Genomic DNA, 12,003 nt, shown 5'->3' on the forward strand with positions numbered 1-12,003 from the left:
AAACCCCCTCTCACCTCATCAGTAGAGTGTAGAATCTCATTAAAATCTCCTATTGTTAACCATGGTATTTGAATTTACTCAGCTAAGCCTATCAGTTGAGTTCATAAATCTTGTCTAATTCCCATGTTAGGACTCTCAAAGATAGCATTACACAACCATAATTTACTTCCTAAAGATATTTCCACTATAATGCATTGCTCCATGATACTAATCACCTTGCAATGATTAACTAGGACAGTAGATAAAAACCAAATACCACCGCTTTGACCTTGCGCATTAGAGATGGCTACAGCTAAATAACCCATATTACTCCAAAAAAACTTTAGTCTGTCAAAAATAATGTATTTTCAACAAACAGATAAAAGATAAGTGATATTTTCAGATAAGTTCTTTACAGTAAATACAAGCCATCTTATTAGAGGCTCTTCTAACATTTCATACCAAAATATTAAAATCACAACTATCAATAAAAAAAAATAAGAATAATAAAGATGAGGATAGAATATACCAATCACGGTTTGAAATAATTTAATTTTCTTTAAATCCACCAACTATATAAAAAAATTAAGATTTTATTCAAACAAGTAACAAACTATTCTTAAAATTAAATAATTTTACTTTGAATTAGAATATAGAAATATGATGAGTTTGGAAAACTCCAAATTAATATGATGATGATCAAACATTATTAAAATAATTAATTACAAAATTATTAATTTGAATTTTGATGTACATATGTTGATTAATAATTTTGTTGTTTGCAGACTTAGCAATTGGGCATAAAGAAATTTGGAGCCCAAAAATGTTGGCAAAATATTCAACCTTGTGCAAAAATCCTATCTAATATGTGGCTGAATTATTTTTTCAGGCAACATGTATTGGGCCAAGAAATTTTGGAATAGCCCATAATCACTGTTATTAAAAGACCAACATTATGGTCCGAATTGAAAGAAGAAAGAAAGTGGAGCATGTGGTTTCTATTATTAATTTACTTTGGTGGGATCCAAATTCAAATTGAAAGCATGCTTTCCACGGATGCCTTTCTCAATGGTTATGAAATTTAGATTTTGATTAACTTGGATTTATTGCATGCCTTGGTAACATGAGAGAGAAAGCTTACATTGATTTGATTTCTATTATTGCTTTATACGTTACTAGGCATGGGTAATGTAAACATAACTCATTTTAATTTCTTTCTTAATTCCATTGAAAGCTTTTCTCTGTTCTCTCTCCTCTCTCTTTCGGTCATGTCTAGCAAGAAAAGAGGGTTGAAGCAAGCCATCAGAAAAAAAATCACAGAGAATCTATGTGCAAGCAAGAGGCTAAGGTGATGATGGTCTTAGCAAAAGGAAGATCTACAGTATGGTGTGGCTGAGATCTTTACCACAAATGGTAAAATGTGGTGAAGAAGTCTCAAGATCACCATGTCTAAAAAAGGTGGAAGATCCAATTCGGTCAAAGAAAAAGATTTTTGGGGTATGGCTCGTCTCTACTTTTGTTCATCCATCACAGGAGGTAGCTACAGTAGCTACGTGGAAAGAAGCAGAAGATAGAGCAGATGGAGCTGTTAAGGATCAAGAGTTCATCAAGGGTCAGAAATCCTTCTTGGGGATCAAGTCAAGATGGAAGGCTCATATTGATGAAGCTTGATGAGTTGGGATGAGAGTGAGGTAATTGCATGTTGGATTTTGCATTCGGTTTCCTCTCTCTTCTCTTTGTCCGAACTGGTTTGTTAATTGAAGAAGAAGAAGTTGGCACGGTTCAACCGTTTTAACCTTGGAGGCTTCCCCTTCTATAATAAGGGTGAACAGCCAAGGCTTGGAGTAAGGAGAAAAAGAGTGAAAAGCACAGAGTTCTCATAGCTACCCAAGCTAACAGAAGTTCTTCTCCTTCAATGTGTTTCATGTTGTATTTTTCTATTTAGTTTTGTATGTCTTGAGTCTCATGGTGAAAAAGGCAAACAAGTGTAAGGTTTATAAGAAAAATCCAGTGAGTGAAAAAAGGTAGAGGGTATAAAATTAAAAGAAAAAGCCATAGATGTCCTAGAGGTCCTTTGTAAATCTGTGTTGTGTTTCATGATTTTGTGGGAATCCCCTTGCAAGTTGGGTTAGCACTTAGCAATTGAAAGCTTGGTAGGTGACCAAGTCAAGTTCAGGATTAGGGATAGATTCTGGACTTGTCCTGGATAGAAATGGTAGTTCCTAGGGAGAATTGGTGTCTGTAATCAAGATGATTATAGTGAAATTCTATCATTGTTGTGATGAAGACTATATGTAGGCTGCATTACACTGAGCAGCTGAACCAAGATACTTCTTGGTGTGATTCTCTCTCTTTTCTACTCCATATCAGTTTCTGTTCGCAGGAGACAAAATTGAAAAATATCTCTTGGCTTGTTACGAGACAAAAAGAAAAAGTCTATTGATTAGTCACGAGACAAAAACAAGAATATCTCCTCAAAGAGGTCTAAAAGGCAGCAAGTGTAACTAAGCAAAAATGGGCTAAGATTCAACCCCCCTTCTCTTAGCCACTGATAACTATCAATTGGTATCAGAGCTTGGTCTCAAAGAGATCAAGCTTTGCAGCTTGGAGAAAATATCCAGATGGCAGAGAACAGTGGCTCAAACCTGGTGTCCTACAATCTGACAGAAGGGCAGTCAAGTAACAGACCTCCTCTCTTTAATGGAAAGAACTACATTTATTGGAAGGAAAGAATGAAGAATTTTGTGCAAGCAGTAAATTACAGACTCTGGAAGATAATCCTGGAAGGTCCTCAATTTCCAACCACTACAAATGCTGATGGAGTGGTTTCTCTCAAAGGCGAAGCCAGTTGGACTGAAGAAGACAGAAAAAAGGTGGAACTCAATGCCAAGGCTATCAACTTTCTCAACTATGTAATCAACTTCTAAGAATACCGACGGGTATCACGATGCACAACGGCAAAGGAAATCTGGGATAAACTTCAAATTACTCATGAAAGAACAACCCTAGTGAAGAAGACCAGAATAGACATGCTGAACAGAGAGTATGAAATGTTTTCAATGAAGAAAGGAGAATCGATAGAAGAACTGTTTGAAAGATTCAACATCATCGTCAATGACTTGGATGCTATGGGGATCACATATCCTGAATCTGTGCTTGTGAGGAGAATTTTGAGAAGTCCCACAAAAGAGTGGGAAACTAAGGCAATAGTGATATCTGAGAGTAGTGGTCTTGATTCTATGACATATGATGACTTGAGAGAAAATTTACTTGCATTTGAAAACACATATTTGAAAAAAAATTCAAAAATAAAATGAATAGCTCTCAAATCTGTTTCTAACCCTCTGGATGATGAATCCAATGATAAATCTTCTGAAAATGAATTTGTTTTGTTTGCAAAAAAATTCAGGAAAATGGTGAAACTGAAGGAAAAAAGCAAAGGAAGCAGCTCAAGGAAACAAAAGAAAGACTTCAGTAAAGTGATCTGTTACAACTGCAAAGAAACTGGACATTTCAAATCCGATTGCCCTAAGTTGAAGAAGGAGGAGAAGCCAAAGAAGGGAAAGAAAAAAGGACTGATGGCTTCTTGGGAAGACTTGGAAAATGACTCAGAAGAAGATGAAGAATCAGAAACCAAGTCTCAACCGTGCCTTATGGCAAATCACGTTGAATAGGTAGTATTTCATAACCCTGACACTGAAGATCTTCATCTCATGATAGATCACCTTTCTGAAAAAATTAGATGCTTCCTAAGTGAAAACAAAGATCTTGGATCACAAATCACTATTCTTAAAGCTGAAAATAGTTTTCTCAAAGATAAATTAAGGGAGGCTGAAACTGCTGTTGAACTTGTTGAAGAAAACAAGCAGTTAAATGCTCAACTTAAAAGCTGTGAATACCACCATTCTATGACCGCAAATCTGAACTACTTTGAAGAAAATGATTGGCTGCATAAAGAGATAAGAAGGCTTAAAGAAGACTTAGCCAAGTTTACTCAAAGTTCTGAAAATCTAAACCAACTCTTGGCTAGTCAAAAACCTCTTTATGATAAAGCTGGTTTGGGTTTTCATAAAGCCTTAAAATCTGTTGAAGAACCTTGTTTTACCAAATTAGCATCCACTTCAAATGATACAAGGTTTTAAAACCCAACAAGCTTTAGCAAAACAGCAACTCCAAGATTTTGTAGATTTTGCAATTAGAGTGGTCATTTTCCCATTCAATATTTTTTTATTAAAAGAATAATTGAAAACAAAGTTTGTAAAGTTGTTTGTGATTACAATGGCTTGGGACAAAGAAGATATTTTAACATCAAAGGATCCAAAAAGATTTGGATACCTAAGGTCACTTGAGCTTATTTTGTAGGTGTGCCTAGCATCCAAGCGGAAGGACAATATTGGTACATGGATAGTGGATGTTCTAGGCATATGACCGGAAAGGAAACCTTCTTCATTAAGCTTGATGAATATGATGGAGGGTTTGTCACTTTTGGTGATAATGGTAAAGAAAAGATAGTGGCCATAGGTAAAGTTAGTAAGAGCTTTTCTTCTTTCATAAATGATGTTTTACTTGTTGATGGGCTGAAACACAATTTACTAAGCATTAGCCAATTATGTAATCTTGGATATGAAGTTATTTTTAGGAAATTGGATTGCTTAGTTATTTGTGAAAAATTTAGGAAAATTTTGTTTGAAGCCAAAAGGTGTAACAATGTGTATGGATTGACTCTTGAGGATTTAAAAGATCAAAAAGTAACATGCTTTACATCACTTGAATCTGAAAAATGGCTTTGGCATAAGAAATTGGGTCATGAAAGCATGTACCAAATTTCTAAGCTAGTTAAGAAAAATTTGGTGAGAGGAATTCCAAACATTAAATTTGATAAGGATATTACTTGTGATGCTTGTCAATTAGGCAAACAAGTAAAATCTTCTTTTAAATAAAAAGATGGAATCTCCACTAAGAGGCCATTAGAAATGTTGTTTCACATTAATCTTTTTTGTTCCACTAGAACTCAAAGTTTAGGAGGTAAACACTATAGTTTGGTGGTGGTAGATGATTACTCTAGATTCAGTTGGGTACTCTTCCTAACTCATAAGAATGATGCTTTTCATGCTTTTTCAACTCTTTTTAAAAGAATTCAGAATGAAAAAGATTTGAAAATTTTCCACTTGAGAAGTGATCATGGAAAAAAATTGAAAATCAAGATTTTAAAAAATTTTGTGATGATTTTGGAATTACACATAACTTCTCATGTCCTAGAACTCCTCAACAAAATGGTGTAATTGAAAGAAGGAATAGGAACCTTCAAGAAATGACTAGGGTTATGCTTTGTGAAAATGATATTCCAAAATTCTTGTGGGCTAAAGCTGTAAATACAGCTTGTTATATTTTGAATAGGACTATCATTCGAAAAGGATTAAAGAAAACTCCTTATGAGCTATGGAATGGAACCCCACAAAATCTTAAGCATTTCCACATTTTTGAATGCAAGTGTTTTGTACTTAACAACAAAGAAAATCTTGGAAAGTTTGATCCAAAATCCTATGAAGGAATGTTTGTTGGATACTTTACCACTAGCAAAGCATTTAGAATTTACTTTAAGGAACATAAAACCATAGAAGAATCCATACATGTGTCCTTTTGTGATACTAATTCAATTCTCAGTGCCCTTTTTATGATGATACAGGAAGTGAAGCTGATATGAACCATCAACCAAGTCAAGAAAGTCCCAATGTTGTTCCAAGTGAAGAAACATGTCCGTCCAAATTTGTCTCATCAGGATGGAAGAGACATTTCAGTTTTGTCTCCGAACTAGTCAGAGAATCCGGAATAGAACAGTCAACTGAAGCTCATCAAGGCAAAACCTTACTTCAAAAACCAAGAGAATGGAAGTCCTTGAAGGGTTATCCTCAAGATTTTATCATTGGGGATCCTTCCCAAGGCGTAGCCACAAGATCCTCAACCAAGAAGCAAGTCGAACAAAGCAATGTTGTTTTCTTGTCCCAAATAGAGCCTCTCAATGTGAAGCAAGCTCTTGAAGACTCCTCTTGGGTCAAAGCCATGGAAGAAGAGCTAGCTCAATTTGACAAGAATGAGGAAGCCAGGAGACAAATCTGGGTGTGAGATGGTCAAGCCATGAAACAGGGGGAGAATGACCGTGATGTTAATAATCTTGGGCCCAACCAATCCTTTGTTGACCTTCTCTATAACTCTGACCCATTTTGAGTTCCTCGTTTTTTAAATAATTCTTTTTGGGATGTTATCACGTCATACCTTGTAGGAAGGAGTTCTTGTCAAATCATAATCTTTTCCCCAACTCCCTCCCTTGATTCAAGGAACAAATCTTTCAATTTTTTATTTAAAAAAAACCTTCCTTGTTGATAACCGCTCTATTAAATGATCATTATTCTAATAAACCTCTCTCCACTCAGCATTTAATACAGTTACTTCCTCTCTCCACAAACCACCCTTTTCGGCTATCTCTTCACATTCTCACCATCTACTTCTTTCTCTCTCATGATGAAAAAGAAGGTAGCGCCTAAGAGAAGCAACCGAACCCCACATTCCAAAATCCCTCCATCTTCTTCTACTCCTCACACTCACACTCATATCCACGTTCACTCCACTTCATCTTCATCCCCTTCTTCACATACAACAGAAGCCATGAGAAAAAAGGTCATTCATCAAAAATCTTCATCTCGCAAGAAGCCTGAAAAGGAAAAGGGGCCTATGGCTGAAGACGAAGAAGCTTCCCAGTCATCTCCAACTGCCTCACCACCACCACGACGATTCACTCCTCACCCCTCTGGCCGCAGTTCTCAACACTTAAAAGGCTACACTCTCTGAAACACTAGAGAACCGCCAAACTTGGAATCTCTTGATTTCAAAAACAAGTTCAACAAGGGCCATTCTCACTTTGATCTGGGCAGATTCAACTCTAGTGCTGCATATGAGTTCCACAATCAAGTTCTGGCTAAACATCACCCATGTGTCTCTCACATAGTGAATTTGGAGACACTGACTGCAAAAGGCATCAACTTTTCCACTCTGTTTGATAATCTGAAGTGGACTCCATTGTTCAACATTCAAAAGCCTGTTTATCCATCCCTGGTTCGTGAGTTCTATGCGAACATGATGTACCTTGATGGAGCAATTCACTCCTATGTCAAGAGGGTTCACTTAACTCTGAACAGAGAAACCATCAGTGCTGCATTAGGATATACTGATGAAGGAGCAACTGCCTACATAACTGGAAAGTGGAATTCTCAAGTTGGGATCTCCTATCAGATTGCTCTTACTCAAACTTGTGAAAATTTCTCTGCACAAGATGGAACGGTTCTGACGCATAAGGCTCTTGGTCCTGTAAGAGCGCTACTTCACAGAATCATCAATCATATTTTGATACCTCAGAGTGGTTCCTATCAAAGAGTAATTGTTTGTGATACCTTAGTTCTTTTTGCAATCCTTACTTCTTCTCCTATTTCATTTGCTTATTTAATGGTGCGTCACATGTGGGAATGTGTACGCAGTGACAAGAAGGCAAATCTGCCTTATGGCATTTTTCTTACATGCATATTTGAACATTTTCATGTTGATTTGATTAATAAACATGTAGAAAATAAGGTTTCCACCATCAAAGGATGATGAGTCTTTGGACCTGTGAAAAGTAACAAAGGAAAATGCTCCGTGTCCTCTGTATCTTTAGAAAGTGATCTTGAAAGTCATCCATCTGAGCCATCGAAGTATTGCTGAATCCATCAAGGATGTTCTAACTGAATTTTTAAACATGTCAAATCTAATGGTACGTTCATACAAGGAAGCTTGCAAGCAGGCATATGAAAATGAGAAAGTTTGGACTAAGTGCAATGAAATCATCAACCTGCTGCTTAAAAGTTTTGAGAAAGACATGGCTGCTGCAGATGAGGATAATGAATTACTTGGCTCAGATTTTAATCTTTCTGATGATTAATATGCTCTTAGCTGCTTTTTGAACTCTGTTTCTGTTTCTTGCTTTCTTGTTCTGGTATTCTGTAACTGTTGGTTAACTGTACTAGACAATTGTGTTTTGGTAAAAACAAATATTCTACATTTTGGCATGTTATTCTCATTTGTTTTTGGTATGCGAAATTGTGATCAATACTTTTCACAAATCAAATAATCTCCGGTAATGAATCCAAAAACTTGGTGTTCAATACCATGGCATAAACACAACTTCGTACAACTAACCAGCAAGTGTACTGGGTCGTCCAAGTAATAAACCTTACGCGAGTAAGGGTCGATCCCACAGAGATTGTTGGTATGAAGCAAGCTATGGTCACCTTGTAAATCTTAGTCAGGCAAACTCAAATGGATATGGGTGATATACGAATAAAACATAAAGATAAAGATAGAGATACTTATGCAATTCATTGGTTGGACTTTCAGATAAGCGTATGAAGATGCTTGTCCCTTCCGTCTCTCTGCTTTCCTACTGTCTTCATCCAATCCTTCTTACTCCTTTCCATGGCAAGCTTATGCAAGGGTTTCACCGTTGTCAGTGGCTACCTCCCATCCTCTCAGTGGAAATGTTCAACGCACCCTGTCACGGCACGGCTATCCATCTGTCGGTTCTCAATCAGGCCGGAATAGAATCCAGTGATTCTTTTGCGTCTGTCACTAACGCCCCGCCCTCAGGAGTTTGAAGCACGTCACAGTCATTCAATCATTGAATCCTACTCAGAATACCACAGACAAGGTTAGACCTTCCGGATTCTCTTGAATGCCGCCATCAGTTCTAGCCTATACCACGAAGACTCTGATCTCACGGAATGGCTGGCTTGGTTGTCAGGCGAGCACTCGGTTGTCAGGCGATCAACCATGCATCGTGTATCAGGAATCCAAGAGATATTCACCCAATCTAAGGTAGAACGGAGGTGGTTGTCAGGCACACGTTCATAGGTGAGAATGATGATGAGTGTCATGGATCATCACATTCATCAAGTTGAGGAACAAGTGATATCTTAGAACAAGAACAAGCGGAATTGAATAGAAGAACAATAGTAATTGCATTAATACTCGAGGTACAGCAGAGCTCCACACCTTAATCTATGGTGTGTAGAAACTCCACCGTTGAAAATACATAAGAACAAGGTCTAGACATGGCCGAATGGCCAGCCTCCCAATGATCTAAGAACTAGATGTCCAAAGATGATCAAAAGATCTAAAAATGATCCAAAGATTGAAAATACAATAGTAAAAGGTCCTATATATAGAGAACTAGTAGCCTAGGGTTTACAGAGATGAGTAAATGACATAAAAATCCACTTCCGGGCCCACTTGGTGTGTGCTTGGGCTGAGCAATGAAGCATTTTCTTGTAGAGACTCCTCTTGGAGTTAAACGCCAGCTTTGGTGCCAGTTTGGGCGTTTAACTCCCATTCTTGTGCCAGTTCCGGCGTTTAACGCTGGGAATTCTGAGGGTGACTTTGAACGCCGGTTTGGGCCATCAAATCTTGAGCAAAGTATGGACTATCATATATTGCTGGAAAGCCCAGGATGTCTACTTTTCAACGCCGTTGAGAGCGCGCCAATTGGGCTTCTATAGCTCCAGAAAATCCACTTCGAGTGCAGGGAGGTTAGAATCCAACAACATCTGCAGTCCTTTTTAGTCTCTGAATCAGATTTTTGCTCAGGTCCCTCAATTTCAGCCAGAAAATACCTGAAATCACAGAAAAACACACAAACTCATAGTAAAGTCCAGAAAAGTGAATTTTAACTAAAAACTAATAAAAATATACTAAAAACTAACTAGATCGTACTAAAAACATACTAAAAACAATGCCAAAAAGCGTACAAATTATCCGCTCATCACAACACCAAACTTAAATTGTTGCTTGTCCTCAAGCAACTGAAAATCAAATAAGATAAAAAGAAGAGAATATACAATGAATTCCAAAAACATCTATGAAGATCAGTATTAATTAGATGAGCGGGGCTTTTAGCTTTTTGCCTCTGAATAGTTTTGGCATCTCACTCTATCCTTTGAAATTCAGAATGATTGGCTTCTTTAGGAACTCAGAATCCAGATAGTGTTATTGATTCTCCTAGTTAAGTATGATGATTCTTGAACACAGCTACTTATTGAGTCTTGGCTGTGGCCCAAAGCACTCTGGCTTCCAGTATTACCACCGGATACATACATGCCACAGACACATAATTGGGTGAACCTTTTCAGATTGTGACTTAGCTTTGCTAGAGTCCCCAACTAGAGGTGTCCAGGGTTCTTAAGCACACTCTTTTTGCCTTGGATCACAACTTTATTTCTTTCTTTTTCTTTTTCTCTCTTTTTTTTTCGTTTTCTTTTTTCCTCCTTTTCGTTTTTCTCCCCTTTTTTTGTATTCACTGCCTTTTCTTGCTTCAAGAATCATTTTTATGATTTTTCAGATCCTCAGTAACATGTCTCCTTTTTCATCATTCTTTCAAGAGCCAACATTCATGAACCACAAATTCAAAAGACATATGCACTGTTTAAGCATACATTCAGAAAACAAAAGTATTGCCACCACATCAAAATAATTAAACTGTTATAAAATTCAAAATTCATGCAATTCTTCTCTTTTTCAATTAAGAACATTTTTCATTTAAGAGAGGTGATGGATTCATAGGACATTCATAACTTTAAGGCATAGACACTAAGACACTAATGATCACAAGACACAAACATAGATAAACATAAGCACTAAAATTCGAAAAACAGAAAATAAAGAACAGTTGTCCTATGGAGTGCTTGTTCTTCCTCTTGAAGAACGGGTCCACCTTAGTGATGGCGGCTTGTTCTTCCTCTTGAAGATCCTATGGAGTGCTTGAGCTCCTCAATGTCTCTTCCTTGTCTTTGTTGCTCCTCTCTCATGATTTTTTGATCTTCTCTAATTTCATGGAGGATGATGGAGTGTTCTTGATGCTCCACCCTTAGTTGTCCCATGTTGGAACTCAATTCTCCTAGGGAGGTGTTTAGTTGCTCCCAATAGTTTTGTGGAGGAAAGTGCATCCCTTGAGTAATCTCAGGGATCTCATGATGAGTGGGATCTCTTGTGTGCTCCATCTTCTTCTTAGTGATGGGCTTGTCCTCATCAATGGGAATGTCTCCCTCTATGTCAACTCCAACTGAATAACAGAGGTGACAAATGAGATGAGGAAAGGCTAACCTTGCCAAGGTAGAGGACTTGTCCGCCACCTTTTAGAGTTCTTGAGCTATAACCTCATGAACTTCTATTTCTTCTCCAGTCATGATGCTATGAATCATGATAGCCCGGTCTATAGTAACTTCGAACCGGTTGCTAGTGGGAATGATTGAGCGTTGGATAAACTCTAACCATCCTCTAGCCACAGGTTTGAGGTCATGCCTTCTCAATTGAACCGGCTTTCCTCTTGAATCTCTCTTCCATTGGGCGCCCTCTTCACATATGACTGTGAGGACTTGGTCCAACCTTTGATCAAAGTTGACCCTTCTAGTGTAAGGATATTCATCTCCTTGCATCATAGGCAAGTTGAATGCCAACCTTACATTTTCCGGACTAAAATCCAAGTATTTCCCCCGGACCATGGTAAGCCAATTCTTTGGATTCGGGTTCACACTTTGATCATGGTTCTTGGTGATCCATGAATTGGCATAGAACTCTTGAACCATTAAGATTCTGACTTGTTGAATGGGGTTGGTAAGAACTTCCCAACCTCTTCTTCGGATCTCATGTCGGATCTCCAGATATTCACTCTTTTTGAGTGAAAAAGGGACCTCAGGGATCACCTTCTTCAAGGCCACAACTTCATAGAAGTGGTCTTGATGCACCCTTGAGATGAATCTCTCCATCTCCCATGACTCGGAGGTGGAAGCTTTTGCCTTCCCTTTCCTCTTTCTAGAGGTTTCTCCGGCCTTGGATGCCATAAATGGTTATGGAAAAACAAAAAGCAATGCTTTTGCCACACCAAACTTAAAAGGTTTGCTCGTCCTCGAGCAAAAGAAGAAAGAAGAGAGTAGAAGAAGAAGAAAT

The sequence above is a fragment of the Arachis hypogaea genome, chromosome 8, assembly GCF_003086295.3.
Source record: "Arachis hypogaea cultivar Tifrunner chromosome 8, arahy.Tifrunner.gnm2.J5K5, whole genome shotgun sequence".
NCBI classification, from domain to species: Eukaryota; Viridiplantae; Streptophyta; class Magnoliopsida; order Fabales; family Fabaceae; genus Arachis; species Arachis hypogaea.